The sequence below is a fragment of the Ammodytes marinus genome (genome assembly GCF_949987685.1).
Source record: "Ammodytes marinus genome assembly, chromosome: 17".
NCBI lineage: Eukaryota > Metazoa > Chordata > Actinopteri > Uranoscopiformes > Ammodytidae > Ammodytes > Ammodytes marinus.
This window is the reverse complement of record NC_137221.1, coordinates 23,706,616-23,728,956: the sequence shown is the minus strand read 5'-3', so window position 1 is coordinate 23,728,956 and position 22,341 is coordinate 23,706,616.

Sequence of the window (22,341 nt, the reverse complement as noted above, 5' to 3'; positions counted from 1 at the left end):
ACATGACTTCTGCACATACCCAGCAAGTTTGATGATGATAGGACCTACGGTTAAGGAGTTATGGCCAATTTGTGGATAGGCGGCGCCCCCTATGGGTTTGTCGCGATAACCTTCGAGGGACATGCTACCACATGACTTCTGCACATACCCAGCAAGTTTGATGATGATAGGACCTACGGTTAAGGAGTTATGGCCAATTTGTGGATAGCCCCGCCCCTGTGGCGCCCCCTATGGGTTAATCGCGATAAGCTTCGAGATACATGCTACCACATGACTTCTGCACATACCCAGCAAGTTTGATGATGATTGGACCTATGGTTAAGGAGTTATGGCCAACGTCTTATTAAGCCCCGCCCCTGTGGCGCCCCCTATGGGTTCATCGCGATAAGCTTCGAGATACATGCTACCACATGACTTCTGCACATACCCAGCAAGTTTGATGATGATTGGACCTATGGTTAAGGAGTTATGGCCAATTTGTGGATAGGCGGCGCCCCCTATGGGTTCGTCGCGATAAGCTTCGAGGGACATGCTACCACATGACTTCTGCACATACCCAGCAAGTTTGATGATGATAGGACCTACGGTTAAGGAGTTATGGCCAATTTGTGGATAGCCCCGCCCCTGTGGCGCCCCCTATGGGTTAATCGCGATAAGCTTCGAGATACTTGCTACCACATGACTTCTGCACATACCCAGCAAGTTTGATGATGATTGGACCTATGGTTAAGGAGTTATGGCCAACGTGTTATTAAGCCCCGCCCCTGTGGCGCCCCCTATGGGTTAATCGCGATAAGCTTCGAGAAACATGCTACCACATGACTTCTGCACATACCCAGCAAGTTTGATGATGATTGGACCTATGGTTAACCCTCCTGTTATGTTCATTTGTCAGGAACAGCAATGGTGTTCCGGGTCAATTTGACCCGGGGCATGTTTAAATCTCCAAAAGATGTCCTAAACCAAATCGAATCCTAACAAGCAGTGTGCACATGTCATTACCAACTCCATTACTAACTATTCTATCAATATTTAGTGCACTGTGGTGTTCCTTACCTCTAACAGGTAATGGTTCAATAAGGATAATTCACTCGTTTTTCATTAAAAAAATACATGTTCAAACTTTTTTTGTAATGTTTCACCACTATATTACTTTTGGAACACTGGAGACAATGTGAAAAGTCTCCAGAGACATTGTGGCTTGAAATATAGCCCTGCCGGTCTCTGCATCCCACATACTGGCTGTCGATTCATCCTTCGACCCCAGCCAGGATGAGGAGCCCCAAATACACATCTAAATGTGTTTTGTCCAGCTCCTTCCACTTTTCCCCAAAAACACACCTCCCTTCTAGATTAGTCATTTCCAGAATGATTTTCTGTATTGAATCTGGCATGACCAGCTCAAAAGCTGACTTGATGTCAGTCACACGAGTCAGTGCCATCCTAGTGGGCCCTGGCACTGTCTTTAAGGTGAAACTCGAAAAATTAGAATATGTAAAAGTTCATTTATTTCAGTAATTTGACTCAAAAGGTGAAACTAATATAGTATATAGACCCATTACATGAAAGGTGAGATATTCAAAGCCTTTATTTGTTATAATTTAGATTATTATGGTTTACACAGCTTATGAAAACCCCAAATTTAAAATCTCAGAAAATTTGAATATTACATGAAATCAATAAAAAAAGGGATTTTTAATACAGAAATGTCAGCCCTCTATAAAGTATAATCATGCATGTGTACTCGGTACTTGGTTTGAGTCCATTCTGCATGACTTCTTGCCTTAATTCCAATTCATTTTCAATGATATTCTAATTATATGAGTTTCACCTGTATGTTTTCTGCAGACGCATATTTGGGGATGAATTTCACAATTTGTTGACATGAATGTCTTGCTTGGAGCAATAGGAATAGCAATTCCCTCATCTGGTTCAAATTCAGAATCATTAGAATCAGAATTTAGCTCAAGATACATCCTCCTCTATTTCACTAGCATGATCAATGATGACTTCCAGAGCCTCCTGGACTGTCATCCTTTTGCTTCTGCTTCTCATTTTGTAAAGGTCTGCCTGACAGAGTGTAATGTTGGTAGGACTCCCATGCAGAGAATATTTTATATGTTTTGCCCCTCCACTGTTGAGTGTCCACTGAATGTGGGTGGAGTGTTCCCAAGGGAACATAAATGGTTCCCGTCAAAAGTCATAACACTTGCAACTGTGTGTGTGTGTTTGTGTGTGTGTGTGTGTGTGGGTGTGTGTGTGTGCGTGCGTGGGCGTGTGTATGTGTGTGCGTGAGTGAGATTTGGGTGAAATATGTCTCACAGTTGTAAAGAAATAAATAGTCTTACATTTCTGACACCCTTTTACCTCCAGTTTTACTGCCGGGTCAAATTGACCCGAACAGTATCTATGTGATATAAACATGCAGGGGGTGGTTGCAAATGTGTGAGATGAAATATTTTCATATTATATGTTGATTACCCTAATTAAGGCAAGCAGAAGAAGTTTCATACTGAAAAAATACTTTTAACTATTTTTCCTAGATCTTCAAACTTTGAAACGGGTCAATTTGACCCGGAACATAACAGGAGGGTTAAGGAGTTATGGCCAACGTGTTATTAAGCCCCGCCCCTGTGGCGCCCCCTATGGGTTGGTCGCGATAAGCTTCGAGGGACATGCTACCACATGACTTCTGCACATACCCAGCAAGTTTGATGATGATAGGACCTATGGTTAAGGAGTTATGGCCAACGTGTTATTAAGCCCCGCCCCTATTCACATATTTCACATTTAAAGACTTCCTGTTGATTTTGGGGCGGGGCTTCAAGAGGCTTTTTTGTGGGGCCTGCAAAGATACATTTGGGGTTGTAATTTGGTGCAGCTAGGTATAACACAGCCTGAGCTATGATGAATTGAAGTTTCATGAGGTGCGTATTTACGCGACACTTTGACCCCCAATAGATCCCTGGTACTGGGAGAAATTTGAAATCTTTTCGCAATTCCTTATCGGGCAAGGGTCTTTTGTATTTGAGAAGTGGTTTGACGTCCCTGGCGTGAAAACTCTAGGACTAGTTCGTCGAAATGCGAAAAGATGGTTTTGGCGGTTTTTGGCACTACATCCAACATGGCCGACTTCCTGTTGATTTTGGCCCTGGACATGAAATTGCATTTATGTGCGCCTTGGGCCATTACATGTTGTCCGGCAATTTCAGGCTTCTAGCCCAATTTTTGAGCATGCATTTCCTGAAAAACTGTTTTTGGCCATAGGGGGCGCAATTTTTATGCACAAATCCTGAACCACTGATACATTGCAATTTTTTGCAGGTCTGACCTGCCCGCAGAGTTTTACAACTATTGTACCAGGGCAAGTAGGGGAAAAGTCCGATTTTAGATTCCAAAGAATAATAATAATAATAATCGTACCGATTACAATAGGGCTTTCGCACATGTCTGTGCTCGGGCCCTAATAAAAATCGTACCGATTACAATAGGGCTTTCGCACATGTCTGTGCTCGGGCCCTAATTAAAACTGCAAGCAGTGATGACCGGGCCCTCGCCCACACATGCTGCAAGCCGGAAGCGCGGAATTGTCGGCGACGCGCTCGATACGGACGCGAGGACGACCTCAGGCCTGGGCTCTCAGCAGGCGGGCGAAGTTTGGAGCGCGTGGGACAGCGCAGAGCGAAACTAGAAATTCCCGCGGAGATATTGAAAGTACAAGCCCCCCTTCTAAATCGGGGAAGAAAAAAAATCACGGCAGACCCCTGTGGTCCGAGAGACTTTACCGTAGAGCAACATGAGCTGTACATGTCTGACAAATGATAAGTCAATCGGAGTCAGGGGGAAAGGGGCGTGGCCTGGCAAACATAGCATCGGCTAATGACGTTTTTCGCATTTGTGGCGCCCCCTACGGGTCAACCTCGACAAGCTTAGAGGGACACGCTACCACATGTCTTTTGCACGTATCCTGCAAGTTTCATGATGATAGGACCTACGGTTAAGGAGTTATGGCCAATTTGTGGATAGGCGGCGCCCCCTATGGGTTCGTCGCGGTAAGCTTCGAGGGACATGCTACCACATGACTTCTGCACATACCCAGCAAGTTTGATGATGATAGGACCTACGGTTAAGGAGTTATGGCCAATTTGTGGATAGGCGGCGCCCCCTATGGGTTCGTCGCGATAAGCTTCAAGGGACATGCTATCACATGACTTCTGCACATACCCAGCAAGTTTGATGATGATAGGACCTACGGTTAAGGAGTTATGGCCAATTTGTGGATAACCCCGCCCCTGTGGCGCCCCCTATGGGTTAATCGCGATAAGCTTCGAGATACATGCTACCACATGACTTCTGCACATACCCAGCAAGTTTGATGATGATAGGACCTACGGTTGAGGAGTTATGGCCAATTTGTGGATAGGCGGCGCCCCCTATGGGTTAGTCGCAATAAGCTTCGAGTGACATGCTACCACATGACTTCTGCACATACCCAGCAAGTTTGATGATGATAGGACCTACGGTTAAGGAGTTATGGCCAATTTGTGGATAGGCGGCGCCCCCTATGGGTTCGTCGCGATAAGCTTCGAGGGACATGCTACCACATGACTTCTGCACATACCCAACAAGTTTGATGATGATAGGACCTACGGTTAAGGAGTTATGGCCAATTTGTGGATAGCCCCGCCCCTGTGGCGCCCCCTATGGGTTAATCGCGATAAGCTTCGAGACACATGCTACCACATGACTTCTGCACATACCCAGCAAGTTTGATGATGATTGGACCTATGGTTAAGGAGTTATGGCCAACGTGTTATTAAGCCCCGCCCCTGTGGCGCCCCCTATGGGTTCATCGCGATAAGCTTAGAGGGACATGCTACCACATGACTTCTGCACATACCCAGCAAGTTTGATGATAATAGGACCTACGGTTAAGGAGTTATGGCCAATTTGTGGATAGGCGGCGCCCCCTATGGGTTGGTCGCGATAAGCTTCGAGGGACATGCTACCACATGACTTCTGCACATACCCAGCAAGTTTGATGATGATAGGACCTACGGTTAAGGAGTTATGGCCAATTTCTGGATAGGCGGCGCCCCCTATGGGTTGGTCGCAATAAGCTTTGAGGGACATGCTACCACATGACTTCTGCACATACCCAGCAAGTTTGATGATGATAGGACCTACGGTTAAGGAGTTATGGCCAATTTGTGGATAGCCCCGCCCCTGTGGCGCCCCCTATGGGTTAATCGCGATAAGCTTCGAGATACATGCTACCACATGACTTCTGCACATACCCAGCAAGTTTGATGATGATTGGACCTATGGTTAAGGAGTTATGGCCAACGTGTTATTAAGCCCCGCCCCTGTGGCGCCCCCTATGGGTTCATCGCGAAAAGCTTAGAAGGACATGCTACCACATGACTTCTGCGCATACCCAGCAAGTTTGATGATGATAGGACCTATGGTTAAGGAGTTATGGCCAACGTGTTATTAAGCCCCGCCCCTATTCACATATTTCACATTTAAAGACTTCCTGTTGATTTTGGGGCGGGGCTTCAAGAGGCTTTTTTGTGGGGCCTGCAAAGATACATTTGGGTTATTAATTTGGTGCAGCTAGGTATAACACAGCCTGAGCTATGATGAATTGAAGTTTCATGAGGTGCGTATTTACGCGACACTTTGACCCCAAAAAGATCCCTGGTTCCGGGCTAACTTCCTGATCTTTTCGCAATTCCTTATCGGGCAAGGGTCTTTTGTATTTGAGAAGTGGTTTGACGTCGCTGGCATAAAAACTCTAGGACTAGTTCGTCGAAATGCGAAAAGATGTAAAGTGGCGGTTTTAGGCACTAAATCCAACATGGCCGACTTCCTGTTGATTTTGGCTAATGACATATAAATTGCATTTATGTGCGCCTTGGGCCATTACATGTTGTCCTGTAATTTCAGGCATCTAGCCCAATTTTTGAGCATGCATTTGCTGAAAAACTGTTTTTGGCCATAGGGGGCGCAATTTTAGAGATCAAATCCTGAACCACTGATACATTGACATTTTTTGCAGGTCTGATGGGTCCGCAAACTTTTTCAACTAATGCATGACACGAAGGGGGTGAAAAGTGCCAAAAAAGAGTCGGAAAAAGAATAATAATAATAAGAATTAAAACTGCAAGCAGTGATGACCGGGCCCTCGCCCACACATGCTGCACGCCGGAAGCGCGGAATTGTCGGCGACGCGCTCGATACGGACGCGAGGACGACCTCAGGCCTGGGCTCTCAGCAGGCGGGTGAAGTTTGGAGCGCGTGGGACAGCGCACAGCGAAACTAGAAATTCCCGCGGAGATATTGAAAGTACAAGCCCCCCTTCTAAATCGGGGAAGAAAAAAAATCACGGCTGACCCCTGTGGTCCGAGAGACTTTACCGTAGAGCAACATGAGCTGTACATGTCTGACAAATGATAAGTCAATCGGAGTCAGGGGGAAAGGGGCGTGGCCTGGCAAACATAGCATCGGTGAATGACGTGTTTCGCATTTGTGGCGCCCCCTACGGGTTAACCTCGACAAGCTTAGAGGGACACGCTACCACATGTCTTTTGCACGTATCCTGCAAGTTTCATGATGATAGGACCTACGGTTAAGGAGTTATGGCCAATTTGTGGATAGGCGGCGCCCCCTATGGGTTCGTCGCGATAAGCTTCGAGGGACATGCTACCACATGACTTCTGCACATACCCAGCAAGTTTGATGATGATAGGACCTACGGTTAAGGAGTTATGGCCAATTTGTGGATAGGCGGCGCCCCCTATGGGTTCGTCGCGATAAGCTTCGAGGGACATGCTATCAAATGACTTCTGCACATACCCAGCAAGTTTGATGATGATAGGACCTACGGTTAAGGAGTTATGGCCAATTTGTGGATAGCCCCGCCCCTGTGGCGCCCCCTATGGGTTAATCGCGATAAGCTTCGAGATACATGCTACCACATGACATCTGCACATACCCAGCAAGTTTGATGATGATTGGACCTATGGTTAAGGAGTTATGGCCAACGTGTTATTAAGCCCCGCCCCTGTGGCGCCCCCTATGGGTTCATCGCGATAAGCTTCGAGACACATGCTACCACATGACTTCTGCACATACCCAGCAAGTTTGATGATGATAGGACCTACGGTTAAGGAGTTATGGCCAATTTGTGGATAGGCGGCGCCCCCTATGGGTTCGTCGCGATAAGCTTCGAGGGACATGCTATCACATGACTTCTGCACATACCCAGCAAGTTTGATGATGATAGGACCTACGGTTAAGGAGTTATGGCCAATTTGTGGATAGCCCCGCCCCTGTGGCGCCCCCTATGGGTTAATCGCGATAAGCTTCGAGATACATGCTACCACATGACATCTGCACATACCCAGCAAGTTTGATGATGATTGGACCTATGGTTAAGGAGTTATGGCCAATTTGTGGATAGGCCCTGCCCCTGTGGCGCCCCCTATGGGTTCATCGCGATAAGCTTAGAGGGACATGCTACCACATGACTTCTGCACATACCCAGCAAGTTTGATGATGATAGGACCTACGGTTAAGGAGTTATGGCCAATTTGTGGATAGGCGGCGCCCCCTATGGGTTGGTCGCGATAAGCTTTGAGGGACATGCTACCACATGACTTCTGCACATACCCAGCAAGTTTGATGATGATAGGACCTACGGTTAAGGAGTTATGGCCAATTTGTGGATAGGCGGCGCCCCCTATGGGTTGGTCGCGATAAGCTTCGAGGGACATGCTACCACATGACTTCTGCACATACCCAGCAAGTTTGATGATGATAGGACCTACGGTTAAGGAGTTATGGCCAATTTGTGGATAGCCCCGCCCCTGTGGCGCCCCCTATGGGTTAATCGCGATAAGCTTCGAGATACATGCTACCACATGACTTCTGCACATACCCAGCAAGTTTGATGATGATTGGACCTATGGTTAAGGAGTTATGGCCAACGTGTTATTAAGCCCCGCCCCTGTGGCGCCCCCTATGGGTTCATCGCGATAAGCTTAGAGGGACATGCTACCACATGACTTCTGCGCATACCCAGCAAGTTTGATGATGATAGGACCTATGGTTAAGGAGTTATGGCCAACATGTTATTAAGCCCCGCCCCTATTCACATATTTCACATTTAAAGACTTCCTGTTGATTTTGGGGCGGGGCTTCAAGAGGCTTTTTTGTGGGGCCTGCAAAGATACATTTGGGTTATTAATTTGGTGCAGCTAGGTATAACACAGCCTGAGCTATGATGAATTGAAGTTTCATGAGGTGCGTATTTACGCGACACTTTGACCCCAAAAAGATCCCTGGTTCCGGGCTAACTTCCTGATCTTTTCGCAATTCCTTATCGGGCAAGGGTCTTTTGTATTTGAGAAGTGGTTTGACGTCCCTGGCGTCAAAACTCTAGGACTAGTTCGTCGAAATGCGAAAAGATGTAAAGTGGCGGTTTTAGGCACTAAATCCAACATGGCCGACTTCCTGTTGATTTTGGCTAATGACATATAAATTGCATTTATGTGCGCCTTGGGCCATTACATGTTGTCCTGTAATTTCAGGCATCTAGCCCAATTTTTGAGCATGCATTTGCTGAAAAACTGTTTTTGGCCATAGGGGGCGCAATTTTAGAGATCAAATCCTGAACCACTGATACATTAAAAATTTTTGCAGGTCTGATGGGTCCGCAAACTTTTTCAACTAATGCATGACGGGAAGGGGGTGAAAAGTGCCAAAAAAGAGTCGGAAAAAGAATAATAATAATAAGAATAAAAATCGTACCGATTACAATAGGGCTTTCGCACATGTCTGTGCTCGGGCCCTAATAAGAATAAAAATCGTACCGATTACAATAGGGCTTTCGCACATGTCTGTGCTCGGGCCCTAATTAAAACTGCAAGCAGTGATGACCGGGCCCTCGCCCACACATGCTGCAAGCCGGAAGCGCGGAATTGTCGGCGACGCGCTCGCCTTCTGCACATACCCAGCAAGTTTGATGATGATAGGACCTACGGTTAAGGATGTATGGCCAATTTGTGGATATGCAGCGCCCCCTATGGGTTGGTTGCGATAAGCTTCGGGGGACATGCTACCACATGACTTCTGCACATACCCAGCAAGTTTGATGATGATAGGACCTACGTTTAAGGAGTTATGGCCAATTTGTGGATAGGCGGCGCCCCCTATGGGTTCGTCACGATAAGCTTCGAGGGACATGCTACCACATGACTTCTGCACATACCCAGCAAGTTTGATGATGATAGGACCTACGGTTAAGGAGTTATGGCCAATTTGTGGATAGCCCCGCCCCTGTGGCGCCCCCTATGGGTTAATCGCGATAAGCTTCGAGATACATGCTACCACATGACTTCTGCACATACCCAGCAAGTTTGATGATGATAGGACCTACGGTTAAGGAGTTATGGCCAATTTGTGGATAGGCGGCGCCCCCTATGGGTTAGTCGCGATAAGCTTCGAGGGACATGCTACCACATGACTTCTGCACATACCCAGCAAGTTTGATGATGATAGGACCTACGGTTAAGGAGTTATGGCCAATTTGTGGATAGGCGGCGCCCCCTATGGGTTCGTCGCGATAAGCTTCGAGGGACATGCTACCACATGACTTCTGCACATACCCAGCAAGTTTGATGATGATAGGACCTACGGTTAAGGAGTTATGGCCAATTTGTGGATAGCCCCGCCCCTGTGGCGCCCCCTATGGGTTAATCGCGATAAGCTTCGAGATACATGCTACCACATGACATCTGCACATACCCAGCAAGTTTGATGATGATTGGACCTATGGTTAAGGAGTTATGGCCAACGTGTTATTAAGCCCCGCCCCTGTGGCGCCCCCTATGGGTTCATCGCGATAAGCTTCGAGATACATGCTACCACATGACTTCTGCACATACCCAGCAAGTTTGATGATGATAGGACCTACGTTTAAGGAGTTATGGCCAATTTGTGGATAGGCGGCGCCCCCTATGGGTTGGTCGCGATAAGCTTCGAGGGACATGCTACCACATGACTTCTGCACATACCCAGCAAGTTTGATGATGATAGGACCTACGGTTAAGGAGTTATGGCCAATTTGTGGATAGGCGGCGCCCCCTATGGGTTGGTCGCGATAAGCTTCGAGGGACATGCTACCACATGACTTCTGCACATACCCAGCAAGTTTGATGATGATAGGACCTACGGTTAAGGAGTTATGGCCAATTTGTGGATAGGCGGCGCCCCCTATGGGTTCGTCGCGATAAGCTTCGAGGGACATGCTATCACATGACTTCTGCACATACCCAGCAAGTTTGATGATGATAGGACCTACGGTTAAGGAGTTATGGCCAATTTGTGGATAGCCCCGCCCCTGTGGCGCCCCCTATGGGTTAATCGCGATAAGCTTCGAGATACATGCTACCACATGACATCTGCACATACCCAGCAAGTTTGATGATGATTGGACCTATGGTTAAGGAGTTATGGCCAACGTGTTATTAAGCCCCGCCCCTGTGGCGCCCCCTATGGGTTCATCGCGATAAGCTTAGAGGGACATGCTACCACATGACTTCTGCACATACCCAGCAAGTTTGATGATGATAGGACCTACGGTTAAGGAGTTATGGCCAATTTGTGGATAGGCGGCGCCCCCTATGGGTTGGTCGCGATAAGCTTCGAGGGACATGCTACCACATGACTTCTGCACATACCCAGCAAGTTTGATGATGATCGGACCTATGGTTAAGGAGTTATGGCCAACGTGTTATTAAGCCCCGCCCCTGTGGCGCCCCCTATGGGTTAATCGCGATAAGCTTCGAGGGACATGCTAACACATGACTTCTGCACATACCCAGCAAGTTTGATGATGATAGGACCTACGGTTAAGGAGTTATGGCCAATTTGTGGATAGGCGGCGCCCCCTATGGGTTCGTCGCGATAAGCTTCGAGGGACATGCTACCACATGACTTCTGCACATACCCAGCAAGTTTGATGATGATAGGACCTACGGTTAAGGAGTTATGGCCAATTTGTGGATAGCCCCGCCCCTGTGGCGCCCCCTATGGGTTAATCGCGATAAGCTTCGAGATACATGCTACCACATGACTTCTGCACATACCCAGCAAGTTTGATGATGATCGGACCTATGGTTAAGGAGTTATGGCCAACGTGTTATTAAGCCCCGCCCCTGTGGCGCCCCCTATGGGTTCATCGCGATAAGCTTAGAGGGACATGCTACCACATGACTTCTGCGCATACCCAGCAAGTTTGATGATGATAGGACCTATGGTTAAGGAGTTATGGCCAACGTGTTATTAAGCCCCGCCCCTATTCACATATTTCACATTTAAAGACTTCCTGTTGATTTTGGGGCGGGGCTTCAAGAGGCTTTTTTGTGGGGCCTGCAAAGATACATTTGGGGTTGTAATTTGGTGCAGCTAGGTATAACACAGCCTGAGCTATGATGAATTGAAGTTTCATGAGGTGCGTATTTACGCGACACTTTGACCCCCAATAGATCCCTGGTACTGTTCTAACTTCCTGACCTTTTCGCAATTCCTTATCGGGCAAGGGTCTTTTGTATTTGAGAAGTGGTTTGACGTCCCTGGCGTGAAAACTCTAGGACTAGTTCGTCGAAATGCGAAAAGATGGTTTTGGCGGTTTTTGGCACTACATCCAACATGGCCGACTTCCTGTTGATTTTGGCCCTGGACATGAAATTGCATTTATGTGCGCCTTGGGCCATTACATGTTGTCCGGCAATTTCAGGCTTCTAGCCCAATTTTTGAGCATGCATTTCCTGAAAAACACTTTTTGGCCATAGGGGGCGCCGTTTTTGAGATCAAATCCTGAACCACTGATACATTGAAATTTTTTGCAGGTCTGATGGGTATGCAAAGATTTTCAACTTTTGCATGACGGGAAAGGGGTGAAAAGTGCCAAAAAAGAGTCGGAAAAAGAATAATAATTAAAACTGCAAGCAGTGATGACCGGGCCCTCGCCCACACATGCTGCAAGCCGGAAGCGCGGAATTGTCGGCGACGCGCTCGCCTTCTGCACATACCTAGCAAGTTTGATGATGATAGGACCTACGGTTAAGGAGTAATGGCCAATTTGTGGATAGGCAGCGCCCCCTACGGGTTGGTCGCGATAAGCTTCGAGGGACATGCTACCACATGACTTCTGCACATACCCAGCAAGTTTGATGATGATAGGACCTACGGTTAAGGAGTTATGGCCAATTTGTGGATAGGCGGCGCCCCCTATGGGTTCGTCACGATAAGCTACGAGGGACATGCTACCACATGACTTCTGCACATACCCAGCAAGTTTGATGATGATAGGACCTACGGTTAAGGAGTTATGGCCAATTTGTGGATAGCCCCGCCCCTGTGGCGCCCCCTATGGGTTAATCGCGATAAGCTTCGAGATACATGCTACCACATGACTTCTGCACATACCCAGCAAGTTTGATGATGATAGGACCTACGGTTAAGGAGTTATGGCCAATTTGTGGATAGGCGGCGCCCCCTATGGGTTGGTCGCGATAAGCTTCGAGGGACATGCTACCACATGACTTCTGCACATACCCAGCAAGTTTGATGATGATAGGACCTACGGTTAAGGAGTTATGGCCAATTTGTGGATAGCCCCGCCCCTGTGGCGCCCCCTATGGGTTAATCGCGATAAGCTTCGAGAAACATGCTACCACATGACTTCTGCACATACCCAGCAAGTTTGATGATGATAGGACCTACGGTTAAGGAGTTATGGCCAATTTGTGGATAGGCGGCGCCCCCTATGGGTTGGTCGCGATAAGCTTCGAGGGACATGCTACCACATGACTTCTGCACATACCCAGCAAGTTTGATGATGATAGGACCTACGGTTAAGGAGTTATGGCCAATTTGTGGATAGGCGGCGCCCCCCATGGGTTCGTCACGATAAGCTTCGAGGGACATGCTACCACATGACTTCTGCACATACCCAGCAAGTTTGATGATGATAGGACCTACGGTTAAGGAGTTATGGCTAATTTGTGGATAGCCCCGCCCCTGTGGCGCCCCCTATGGGTTAATCGCGATAAGCTTCGAGATACATGCTACCACATGACTTCTGCACATACCCAGCAAGTTTGATGATGATTGGACCTATGGTTAAGGAGTTATGGCCAACGTGTTATTAAGCCCCGCCCCTGTGGCGCCCCCTATGGGTTCATCGCGATAAGCTTCGAGGGACATGCTACCACATGACTTCTGCACATACCCAGCAAGTTTGATGATGATAGGACCTACGGTTAAGGAGTTATGGCCAATTTGTGGATAGGCGGCGCCCCCTATGGGTTGGTCGCGATAAGCTTCGAGGGACATGCTACCACATGACTTCTGCACATACCCAGCAAGTTTGATGATGATAGGACCTACGGTTAAGGAGTTATGGCCAATTTGTGGATAGGCGGCGCCCCCTATGGGTTCGTCGCGATAAGCTTCGAGGGACATGCTACCACATGACTTCTGCACATACCCAGCAAGTTTGATGATGATAGGACCTACGGTTAAGGAGTTATGGCCAATTTGTGGATAGCCCCGCCCCTGTGGCGCCCCCTATGGGTTAATCGCGATAAGCTTCGAGATACATGCTACCACATGACTTCTGCACATACCCAGCAAGTTTGATGATGATTGGACCTATGGTTAAGGAGTTATGGCCAACGTGTTATTAAGCCCCGCCCCTGTGGCGCCCCCTATGGGTTCATCGCGATAAGCTTAGAAGGACATGCTACCACATGACTTCTGCGCATACCCAGCAAGTTTGATGATGATAGGACCTATGGTTAAGGAGTTATGGCCAACGTGTTATTAAGCCCCGCCCCTATTCACATATTTCACATTTAAAGACTTCCTGTTGATTTTGGGGCGGGGCTTCAAGAGGCTTTTTTGTGGGGCCTGCAAAGATACATTTGGGTTATTAATTTGGTGCAGCTAGGTATAACACAGCCTGAGCTATGATGAATTGAAGTTTCATGAGGTGCGTATTTACGCGACACTTTGACCCCAAAAAGATCCCTGGTTCCGGGCTAACTTCCTGATCTTTTCGCAATTCCTTATCGGGCAAGGGTCTTTTGTATTTGAGAAGTGGTTTGACGTCGCTGGCATAAAAACTCTAGGACTAGTTCGTCGAAATGCGAAAAGATGTAAAGTGGCGGTTTTAGGCACTAAATCCAACATGGCCGACTTCCTGTTGATTTTGGCTAATGACATATAAATTGCATTTATGTGCGCCTTGGGCCATTACATGTTGTCATGTAATTTCAGGCATCTAGCCCAATTTTTGAGCATGCATTTGCTGAAAAACTGTTTTTGGCCATAGGGGGCGCAATTTTAGAGATCAAATCCTGAACCACTGATACATTAAAATTTTTTGCAGGTCTGATGGGTACGGAAAGATTTTCAACTTTTGCATGACGGGAAGGGGGTCAAAAGTGCCAAAAAAGAGTCGGAAAAAGAATAATAATTAAAACTGCAAGCAGTGATGAACGGGCCCTCGCCCACACATGCTGCAAGCCGGAAGCGCGGAATTGTCCGCGACGCGCTCGATACGGACGCGAGGACGACCTCAGGCCTGGGCTCTCAGCAGGCGGGCGAAGTTTGGAGCGCGTGGGACAGCGCAGAGCGAAACTAGAAATTCCCGCGGAGATATTGAAAGTACAAGCCCCCCTTCTAAATCGGGGAAGAAAAAAAATCACGGCTGACCCCTGTGGTCCGAGAGACTTTACCGTAGAGCAACATGAGCTGTACATGTCTGACAAATGATAAGTCAATCGGAGTCAGGGGGAAAGGGGCGTGGCCTGGCAAACATAGCATCGGTGAATGACGTGTTTTGCATTTGTGGCGCCCCCTGCGGGTCAATCTCGACAAGCTTAGAGGGACACGCTACCACATGTCTTTTGCACGTATCCTGCAAGTTTCATGATGATAGGACCTACGGTTAAGGAGTTATGGCCAATTTGTGGATAGGCGGCGCCCCCTATGGGTTCGTCGCGATAAGCTTCGAGGGACATGCTACCACATGACTTCTGCACATACCCAGCAAGTTTGATGATGATAGGACCTACGGTTAAGGAGTTATGGCCAATTTGTGGATAGGCGGCGCCCCCTATGGGTTCGTCGCGATAAGCTTCGAGGGACATGCTATCACATGACTTCTGCACATACCCAGCAAGTTTGATGATGATAGGACCTACGGTTAAGGAGTTATGGCCAATTTGTGGATAGCCCCGCCCCTGTGGCGCCCCCTATGGGTTAATCGCGATAAGCTTCGAGATACATGCTACCACATGACATCTGCACATACCCAGCAAGTTTGATGATGATTGGACCTATGGTTAAGGAGTTATGGCCAACGTGTTATTAAGCCCCGCCCCTGTGGCGCCCCCTATGGGTTCATCGCGATAAGCTTCGAGATACATGCTACCACATGACTTCTGCACATACCCAGCAAGTTTGATGATGATAGGACCTACGGTTAAGGAGTTATGGCCAATTTGTGGATAGGCGGCGCCCCCTATGGGTTGGTCGCGATAAGCTTCGAGGGACATGCTACCACATGACTTCTGCACATACCCAGCAAGTTTGATGATGATAGGACCTACGGTTAAGGAGTTATGGCCAATTTGTGGATAGGCGGCGCCCCCTATGGGTTCGTCGCGATAAGCTTCGAGGGACATGCTACCACATGACTTCTGCACATACCCAGCAAGTTTGATGATGATAGGACCTACGGTTAAGGAGTTATGGCCAATTTGTGGATAGCCCCGCCCCTGTGGCGCCCCCTATGGGTTAATCGCGATAAGCTTCGAGATACATGCTACCACATGACATCTGCACATACCCAGCAAGTTTGATGATGATTGGACCTATGGTTAAGGAGTTATGGCCAACGTGTTATTAAGCCCCGCCCCTGTGGCGCCCCCTATGGGTTCATCGCGATAAGCTTAGAGGGACATGCTACCACATGACTTCTGCACATACCCAGCAAGTTTGATGATGATAGGACCTACGGTTAAGGAGTTATGGCCAATTTGTGGATAGGCGGCGCCCCCTATAGGTTGGTCGCGATAAGCTTCGAGGGACATGCTACCACATGACTTCTGCACATACCCAGCAAGTTTGATGATGATAGGACCTACGGTTAAGGAGTTATGGCCAATTTGTGGATAGGCGGCGCCCCCTATGGGTTCGTCGCGATAAGCTTCGAGGAACATGCTACCACATGACTTCTGCACATACCCAGCAAGTTTGATGATGATAGGACCTACGGTTAAGGAGTTATGGCCAATTTGTGGATAGCCCCGCCCCTGTTGCGCCCCCTATGGGTTAATCGCGATAAGCTTCGAGATACATGCTACCACATGACTTCTGCACATACCCAGCAAGTTTGATGATGATTGGACCTATGGTTAAGGAGTTATGGCCAACGTGTTATTAAGCCCCGCCCCTGTGGCGCCCCCTATGGGTTCATCGCGATAAGCTTAGAAGGACATGCTACCACATGACTTCTGCGCATACCCAGCAAGTTTGATGATGATAGGACCTATGGTTAAGGAGTTATGGCCAACGTGTTATTAAGCCCCGCCCCTATTCACATATTTCACATTTAAAGACTTCCTGTTGATTTTGGGGCGGGGCTTCAAGAGGCTTTTTTGTGGGGCCTGCAAAGATACATTTGGGTTATTAATTTGGTGCAGCTAGGTATAACACAGCCTGAGCTATGATGAATTGAAGTTTCATGAGGTGCGTATTTACGCGACACTTTGACCCCAAAAAGATCCCTGGTTCCGGGCTAACTTCCTGATCTTTTCGCAATTCCTTATCGGGCAAGGGTCTTTTGTATTTGAGAAGTGGTTTGACGTCGCTGGCATAAAAACTCTAGGACTAGTTCGTCGAAATGCGAAAAGATGTAAAGTGGCGGTTTTAGGCACTAAATCCAACATGGCCGACTTCCTGTTGATTTTGGCTAATGACATATAAATTGCATTTATGTGCGCCTTGGGCCATTACATGTTGTCCTGTAATTTCAGGCATCTAGCCCAATTTTTGAGCATGCATTTGCTGAAAAACTGTTTTTGGCCATAGGGGGCGCAATTTTAGAGATCAAATCCTGAACCACTGATACATTAAAATTTTTTGCAGGTCTGATGGGTACGCAAAGTTTTTCAACTTATGCATGACGGGAAGGGGGTGAAAAGTGCCAAGAAAGAGTCGGAAAAAGAATAATAATAATAAGAATAAAAATCGTACCGATTACAATAGGGCTTTCGCACATGTCTGTGCTCGGGCCCTAATAAGAATTAAAACTGCAAGCAGTGATGACCGGGCCCTCGCACCTCCGTGCTGCTCGCCGTCCCGGCCGTCCTCGGCGCTCCGGGCGACCGCGTGAGAGAACGCGCTGCGGTCTCCTCTTCTTCGGAGTGCGCGGCACAGCGATACCTGTCGCTGGAAGCGTGGAAGTTGCCGCTACGCGCTCGATGCGGATGCGAGGAAGTCCTCGGGCCTGGGCTCTTACCAGGCGGGTGAAGTTTGGAGCGCGTGGGACAGCGCATAGCGAAATTACAGCGACTTCCTGCTTCGTGGCGACGACGCCGAGAAACTACTAAGGCCATGGAGCTGATTGAACCGGCTTCCCGTGTTATCGTTGTCTCTAGACCTCCCTGAGCTGCTTTGAGGTTGATTTGATCAAGTGTGTAGGACTTGAAGGTAAATAACTAGCATGCAATATTTACTTTGCCCAGCAGTTGGCGCTCTCACTTTTTCTTAATATTATTGTGTGGGCTTACTCAGGCCTTGGGTCTCATTAAGCATATCAAATGTTGAGAAGATCAGACTGAGTATACTGGAGTTACAGCTACTTCCTGTTTACTGGCGAAGACGCCAAGCAACGGCGAAGGCGTTTTGACAGGTGGCACTCTCACTTTGTATGAATATTAGCGTGCAGGCTTCCTCAGGCCTTGGGTCTCATTAACCATAAGAAATTTGAGATGATCAGACAAAGTACAGTGAAGTTACAGCGACTTCCTGTTTAGTGAATAAGACGCCAAGCTATGGCGAAGGCCTTTCAGCCAATGAAACCAGCTTCCAGTTTTATCACGGTGGATGTCTGTAGACCTCCCTGAGCTGCTTTGAGGTTGATTTGATAAAAGTTTGACGGACATATAGCTAAATAACCAACATGCAATATTTACTTTGCCCAGCGGGTGGCGCTCTCACTTTATATGAATATTAGCGTGTGGGCATCCTCAGGCCTTGGGTCTCATTAACTATATACAATTTTGAGATGATCAGACGGAGAATAGTGAAGTTACAGCGACTTCCTGTTTAGTGGCGTAGACGCCAAGCTACGGCGAAGGCGTTTCAGCCAATGGAACCATCTTCCTGTGCTATCATGGTGGCTGTCTCTAGACCTCCCTGAGCTGCTTTGAGTTTGATTTGATCCAAGTTTGTAGGATGTGTAGGTAAATGCAGCAACATGCAGTATTTATATTGTCCAGCAGGTGGCAATGTCTTCCTACTTAATGTAATACTGTCATCTAGTGTGCAGCCCTTTCTTTATAGGTCCATGTAGAGAAAAGTTGAAAAAATTGTGAATATTTCAATTTAAAAGTCTTCCTGTTGATTTTGGGGCGGGGCTTCAAGAGGCTTTTTTGTTTGTCCTGGGATTATACATTTCTGTATAAAATATTGGGCATCTAGGTGTAACACAGCATGAGTTATGATCAATGAAAGGGTTCATGAGGTCCGTTTTTGATGTTTTTTGGCGAATACTTCAAGATAAAAGTCTTCCTGTTGATTTTGGGGCGGGGCGTAAAGAGGCTCTTTTGTTTGTACTGGGATTGTACATTGCTGTATACAATTGTGTGGTTCTAAGTATAACACAGCCTGAGTTATGATCAATCAAAGGGTTCATGAGGTTCGTTTTTGATGTTTGTTGGCGAATGTGGAGCCGGTGCTGCAAGACGGTTAATCCGGATAAAACAAGCTTTCGGGTATATCATCTTCCATGTCGGAGGACGTACCCTATCATGTTTTTTTTTGCACAAAAAGTTGTTATGAGTCCACTTTGCTCTGCAATCCTGCAGAGTAATGTGGAGTTCTGACTTTTGGCGCCATTTTGGCGAATATCGGCTCCCATCTCGTCATTGTTATTCGGAATCAAACAAAATTTTTTGTGGTGTATATTCCATGATAGATGAGTGTCCCTACAGTGGTCGTTTTTCTAAATATGTTCCTGCTAGGAGTTATTAATTTTTGAACATTTTGATAATTTGAGAGCCAGAAATACACATATTTCACTTTAAAAAAAATCCTGTTGATTTTGGGGCGGGGCTTCAAGAGGCTTTTTTGTGGGGCCTGCAAAGATACACTTGGGTTATTAATTTGGTGCAGCTAGGTATAACACAGCCTGAGTTATGATGAATTAAAGTTTCATGAGGTTCGTTAATTATGATGTTTACGTCAACTTTGACCCCCAATAGAACACTGGCACTACTGTGCTGTTGAAATCTTTTCGCAATCTAACATCGGGCAAGCGTTTTGAGTACTTGAGCAGTGGTTTGACGTCCCTGGCGTAAAAACTCTAGGACGAGTTCGTCGAAATGCGAAATTATGGTTTTGGCGATTTTAGGCACTAAATCCAACATGGCCGACTTCCTGTTGATTTTGGCTAATGACATAACATTGCATTTATGTGCGCCTTGGGCCATTACATGTTGTCCTAAAATTTTAGGCTTCTAGCCCAATTTTTGAGCATGCATTTCCTGAAAAACTGTTTGTGGCCATAGGGGGCGCAATTTTAATGCACAAATCCCGAAACCACTGATAAGTTGCAATTTTTTGCAGGTCTGACCTGTCTGCAAAGGTTTTCCGGTTTTTTTCGATGGGAAGGGGGTGAAAAGTGCCAAAAATGACTACAAATAAGAATAATAATAATAATAATAAAAAGAATAAAAATCCTAGCGGTTTCAATAGGGCTTCGCACCACTCGGTGCTCGGGCCCTAATTAAAACTGCAAGCAGTGATGACCGGGCCCTCGCCCACACATGGTGCACGGCGGAAGCGCGGAAGTGTCGGCGACGCGCTCGATACGGACGCGAGGACGACCTCAGGCCTGGGCTCTTGCCAGGCGGGCGAAGTTTGGAGCGCGTGGGACAGCGCAGAGCGAAACTAGAAATTCCCGCGGAGATATTGAAAGTAGAAGCCCCCCTTCTAAATCGGGGAAGAAAAAAAATCACGGCTGACCCCTGTGGTCCGAGAGACTTTACCGTAGAGCAACATGAGCTGTACATGTCTGACAAATGATAAGTCAATCGGAGTCAGGGGGAAAGGGGCGTGGCCTGGCAAACATAGCATCGGTTAATGACGTTTTTCACATTTGTGGCGCCCCCTACGGGTCAACCTCGACAAGCTTAGAGGGACACGCTACCACATGTCTTTTGCACGTATCCTGCAAGTTTCATGATGATAGGACCTACGGTTAAGGAGTTATGGCCAATTTGTGGATAGGCGGCGCCCCCTATGGGTTCGTCGCGATAAGCTTCGAGGGACATGCTACCACATGACTTCTGCACATACCCAGCAAGTTTGATGATGATAGGACCTACGGTTAAGGAGTTATGGCCAATTTGTGGATAGGCGGCGCCCCCTATGGGTTCGTCGCGATAAGCTTCGAGGGACATGCTATCACATGACTTCTGCACATACCCAGCAAGTTTGATGATGATAGGACCTACGGTTAAGGAGTTATGGCCAATTTGTGGATAGCCCCGCCCCTGTGGCGCCCCCTATGGGTTAATCGCGATAAGCTTCGAGATACATGCTACCACATGACATCTGCACATACCCAGCAAGTTTGATGATGATTGGACCTATGGTTAAGGAGTTATGGCCAACGTGTTATTAAGCCCCGCCCCTGTGGCGCCCCCTATGGGTTCATCGCGATAAGCTTCGAGATACATGCTACCACATGACTTCTGCACATACCCAGCAAGTTTGATGATGATAGGACCTACGGTTAAGGAGTTATGGCCAATTTGTGGATAGGCGGCGCCCCCTATGGGTTGGTCGCAATAAGCTTAGAGGGACATGCTACCACATGACTTCTGCACATACCCAGCAAGTTTGATGATGATAGGACCTACGGTTAAGGAGTTATGGCCAATTTGTGGATAGGCGGCGCCCCCTATGGGTTCGTCGCGATAAGCTTCGAGGGACATGCTATCACATGACTTCTGCACATACCCAGCAAGTTTGATGATGATAGGACCTACGGTTAAGGAGTTATGGCCAATTTGTGGATAGCCCCGCCCCTGTGGCGCCCCCTATGGGTTAATCGCGATAAGCTTCGAGATACATGCTACCACATGACATCTGCACATACCCAGCAAGTTTGATGATGATTGGACCTATGGTTAAGGAGTTATGGCCAACGTGTTATTAAGCCCCGCCCCTGTGGCGCCCCCTATGGGTTCATCGCGATAAGCTTAGAGGGACATGCTACCACATGACTTCTGCACATACCCAGCAAGTTTGATGATGATAGGACCTACGGTTAAGGAGTTATGGCCAATTTGTGGATAGGCGGCGCCCCCTATGGGTTGGTCGCGATAAGCTTCAGGGGACATGCTACCACATGACTTCTGCACATACCCAGCAAGTTTGATGATGATAGGACCTACGGTTAAGGAGTTATGGCCAATTTGTGGATAGGCGGCGCCCCCTATGGGTTCGTCGCGATAAGCTTCAAGGGTCATGCTACCACATGACTTCTGCACATACCCAGCAAGTTTGATGATGATAGGACCTACGGTTAAGGAGTTATGGCCAATTTGTGGATAGGCCCTGCCCCTGTGGCGCCCCCTATGGGTTAATCGCGATAAGCTTCGAGATACATGCTACCACATGACTTCTGCACATACCCAGCAAGTTTGATGATGATAGGACCTACGGTTAAGGAGTTATGGCCAATTTGTGGATAGGCGGCGCCCCCTATGGGTTGGTCGCGATAAGCTTCGAGGGACATGCTACCACATGACTTCTGCACATACCCAGCAAGTTTGATGATGATAGGACCTACGGTTAAGGAGTTATGGCCCATTTGTGGATAGGCGGCGCCCCCTATGGGTTCGTCGCGATAAGCTTCAAGGGACATGCTACCACATGACTTCTGCACATACCCAGCAAGTTTGATGATGATAGGACCTACGGTTAAGGAGTTATGGCCAATTTGTGGATAGACGGCGCCCCCTATGGGTT